This window comes from Malus sylvestris, chromosome 4, assembly GCF_916048215.2.
Source record: "Malus sylvestris chromosome 4, drMalSylv7.2, whole genome shotgun sequence".
Classification (NCBI taxonomy): domain Eukaryota; kingdom Viridiplantae; phylum Streptophyta; class Magnoliopsida; order Rosales; family Rosaceae; genus Malus; species Malus sylvestris.
In genome coordinates, this window is record NC_062263.1 from 23,475,473 (window position 1) to 23,479,915 (window position 4,443).

General features: G+C 36.2%; 1 pseudogene; it reads right to left on the bottom strand.

Moving 5' to 3' along the window:
* Positions 1 to 377: 377 nt before the first annotated feature.
* LOC126619129 (receptor-like protein 6) lies at positions 378 to 2,808 on the bottom strand (annotated as a pseudogene).
* Positions 2,809 to 4,443: the final 1,635 nt, after the last annotated feature.

A 4,443-nucleotide genomic window follows, 5' to 3' on the forward strand; every position in this document is an offset into this window, starting at 1 on the left:
AAGGTCAAGATAGTTAGGGCTGGTTTGGTATTGCTGTGCTTTGAAAAAAAACTGCTATGAGAATAAGCGGCTGTGAAATAAAGCCAGTAGAGTGTTTGGTAAACTTTTTTGTGAAAGTGCTTTTGGAAAAAAAAGCAGGATGATAGTGTGTCTTTTCATTAAAGGAGCACTGTAGCTCCGTGTGCTTTGAAAAAAATGGCTTTTTTTCAAAGCAGCAAATAGCAGCTTCAGCTTTTCCTTTGATTTTGAGCTTATTCTCACAGCAGCTTCCAAAATAAGCCCTTTTTTTCCAGTTTACCAAACACAAAAATGACCCTCAGCTTTTTTTCACAGTGGCTTTTTTTAAAATCACCTCAATCCCAAACGGGCCTTTAGAATCTTAACCATGTCCATCCTTGAATCTTTTCTGGTAAATGTTATACCATCCTCAAAAGAAAAATTTTAGGTGTTTGGCCTTGCCAAGGGAATCATCTTCATTAGCCCTCATTGGCAGCCATGTTGCCAAAGATCTTCTCGGTATTTCACCACTCAAATTGTTGTCAGCTAGGTCTATAATTTGAAGCATTGGCCAGGTGCCATTGGTTTTGGGACATGCAATGCATCCATAAAATTTGTTGGACCGCAAAAGAAGAACATGCAAAGTGGATATGTTCAATAACAAACAAGGAAAGGCATCTTTCATTTGATTGTTTCCAAGGTTTAAAAACTGTAATGATCTGTAGTTGGCTAGAGATTTTGGAAACTGACCTTTAATCCGATTTTCCCTAAGGTCTAAAGTGTGCAATCCACATGATTCTAAAAACTCAAAATTTGAAATAGTTATGGTGAGGTTGTTTCTCCTTAAATTCAGTACTCCTAGACCTCTTTTTTTTTGTAAACAAACATTGAGGAACCATGCCACTCAAGGAGTTATTGGACAGATCAATAAGCTCATGACCTCCCTTGCATATTGATGCTGGAATGATGCCACGCAAGTTATTGTTTGAAAGAGATAAGAACGAAGTGTCCAGATTAAAGAAATCACCTATGTCAGCTGGAATACTACAACAGAAATGATTGCTGGAGTAATCTAGATAAATGGCATTTGGTGAGGTATAAGGGATTTCTCCTTGGAGTTGGTTTGAATGAAGGTCAAGGATAATGACATTAGAAGTATTGAAATGAGTTCTAGAATTACCAAGGAGTTACAAAGAAAGATTTAGGGAAAGATATCTGAAACTCCAAATCCAATCGGTTATCTCACCTTGAATATGATTTTCCAAAAGGTCCAACTCAGATAATTCAAATTGGTTTATCAAGAAACCTGGTATTTCTCTCAACTTGTTAGAAGCCAAATACAGTGTCATAATTTGAGGAAATGAGAAGTACGAGGGATTGGTACCATTATACAAAATCAGCAAGCTATTGTACTAAAGATCAATGAAGGTCACATTTTTCAGATGCCGAGGACCGTTGAAAGGAAAGGCACTGAAATTGTTTGAAGAAAGAGAGAGTTCTCCAAACCCTCAAAAATTAAAGATAGACGCAGGAACTGGACCTTCCAAATTATTAAAAATCAAATCAAGGTTAACTAAGTTGGAAGAGGCGTCAGAAAAACTCACTAAGATGACCAGAGAATCGATTGTGGGAAAGTACTAGTTCCACCAACAAGGGAAGAGAAAAGAGAGACGATGGGATTGGACCATTGAAACTGCAGTTTACAAGATCAATTGTTTCCAAAACCTTGAGGTTGCCTATAGACTCCGGCAATAACCCTGAAAATTTTGTGAAACCTAGAACCAAGGACCGAAGAGATCGATTGTTTGGAAATTCTGGCAAGGAACCATGAAGTTCTTCATTAAATGAAAGGTCAATAATTTTCAGAGTAGGTACCTGAAAGATCTCTTTTGGGAATGTTCCTTGCAACGAACAACTACTGAGATGTAAGAAAGCCAGCTTTGAAAAATTGGCAAAGAACCCTAGAACTGGAGCAGAGATATTGTTACCACCCCAGCTGAACACCTCATGTTTAAAAAGTTGGCAAATAATCCTGGAATTGGACCCGAGATATCATTACGATCCAATTGAATCACGAATAGAGACTCTAGCTTGGTGAGGGACCGATCAACATGACCCGAAAGAAGAGTGTTAGACAAGCTCAACACCCTCAGGTTTGGGAGTGAAGATGATATCGCTTGACACCACTCATTCCCCTGTGCTGATATATTCACACCATCAAGATATATCTCTGTGAGATCTGTGAGGTTGTGAAAGACCATGCTTAAATTAGGGCTCTCCAATGGCCTGTACCACATATTGTAAGATTGAGAAATATCAAGGACAGCCAACCTTGTCAATTGTGAAATCTCAACTGGAATTTTCCCCTCGCCGTCATAATTGCTATATGATAAATTTAAGTACCTCGAGTTTGTAAGCTTTCCAATTGCAGATGGAATGCGAGAGCCATAGCTAAAGATATTATTTGCTAAATTGAGGCTTTGAAGCTGTTGAAGATCAAAAAGACTGCTCGAATTGTCAATCCCACCGGAGATAGATTGGTTGCTAATGTCAAGACCAACAACATGTCCATTAGTACCGCAAGTAACACCCATCCAAGAACAACAGTCGGTACTTGAATTCCATGATATGAACTTGGACGCAGTAGGAGAAAAATCAGGAAATGTAAAGGTTTTTTTGAAATTGAGCAACAACAGTTGCTGGTGTTGAACTGCAGGGATGGTATTAGCACAGGTAATAATGATAGTGGAGATATTGAACATGAATAAGAGGAAGAAATATTGGAGCAAAGCTTTCATTTTCCAGGCACAATTTGCTAAGCTTAAGGAGAAAGTAATAAAGAACAATTGGACATCTGAGAATGGTTTGGGTGGCTTTTATAGGCATGGCCATTGGCCAGCGAATTGGAAAAAAGTAAAAGAATATGGTTGAGGATTGTATTGATCATGATTATATATGCATACAAGAAAATATAATCTGAAAAGATATGATTACGTTCTCTCTAGGTTTACCATTAAATTCTTTGGGGCATTGTAAATGTAGCGTTAGGCTACGGAGTTGTGATATTGCTGGGTTGACTTGTTGACTTATAGACTTTAAAGTCTTGGTCTTCTTCTTTTTTTTTTCTTTTCTTTTTACATTGATAAGTGAATATGAACCCCTATTATTTCTTTCTACATCATCTTTCTATCTACAAAATATATTATTTTTAATTAAACTATCAATATCTCTTTAAAACTTTCCATCATTGAATTGAATATTTTTAGTTACATCAACAAAAAAGATTAAATAAGAATGTAGATAAGTCCCCTGACCAACCCTTGATGAAAAATTTACAATAGCCTCTAAGTTATTAGAAAGGAAGTGGAAATTTGTCACATAAGAGGATACTAATGATATAATTGGATTTATCCATGACATTGTGGAATTGTGAGATTGCTTTTTTTGGGTTGAAGTTGATTTTGAAGTCTTGATTGGTTTGTCGAAATGTATGGATTTTGATGGAGTTTAATTTTTAGATATTTTCATGTAAAATTTTGCGTGATCCATTCTTCCAAAATCTTAAAGAGGAATGTGAGATTTGTGAATGCTTAAAATACACTACGAAATCTCTCTCATTTGAGGGACTTGACATGATTCGTAATATATTTTAAGCACTCTCATATCTCGCCTCTTCTTCTACGATTTTGAGCGAATTCATCTCAAATATCTAGACATGTTACTAAGCCTGTAAGAAAACCAGGTAGGCTACCTTTAACGATGTCACCAATGGTATTTTTGTAAAAAATGAGATAAAAGTCTCAATGCATTCTGATGATCCCAACGAGTTGAGCCAAAAGTGTGGATTTCATAAAGTAAGAAAAATTCTATATAATTATAATAATGATTTTTATATTAAAAAAAACTTGGATTTTCCAAGGCTGGAAGAGGTAATTGTATGGCAAACATGACAATTTTTCATATATTTGAAGAAAAAACTACATGCATGCGGCAAGTACATAATCTAAACTGCAGAGCCGTCTTAATTCAAACTTAGTCCTAAGACGAAAATAAAATGAGGTTTTTCAACTTTAGAATGTAGTTTTTGTATTAGCTAGTGAAATTTGAAAACTTTTCAATTCAATCTAACACCATCTCCACAACAGAGTGAATTTAAGGCACAGTAGATAAGATTTAGGAGAATGCGAGCATGTAGCTCATTGGTTAGTGGGGTTTTGAATTTCCTGTCAGATTTGGGTTTTCTGAATTTGTGTTGAGCCATAGCAGATGCTCGGGGAGGAAAACAGAGGAGAAAGATTGGGAAGGAGGGAGAGGAAGGAAATTGTAATTTAAAATTTAGCTGGTGGAAAAAAATTGTCATATATAACATTAATGTATAGAATTGTGTATCGATCTTCTCTCCGTGTGAGTGAGAGTCTCTCTCTTACTGAGAGTCCTTCCCACCAT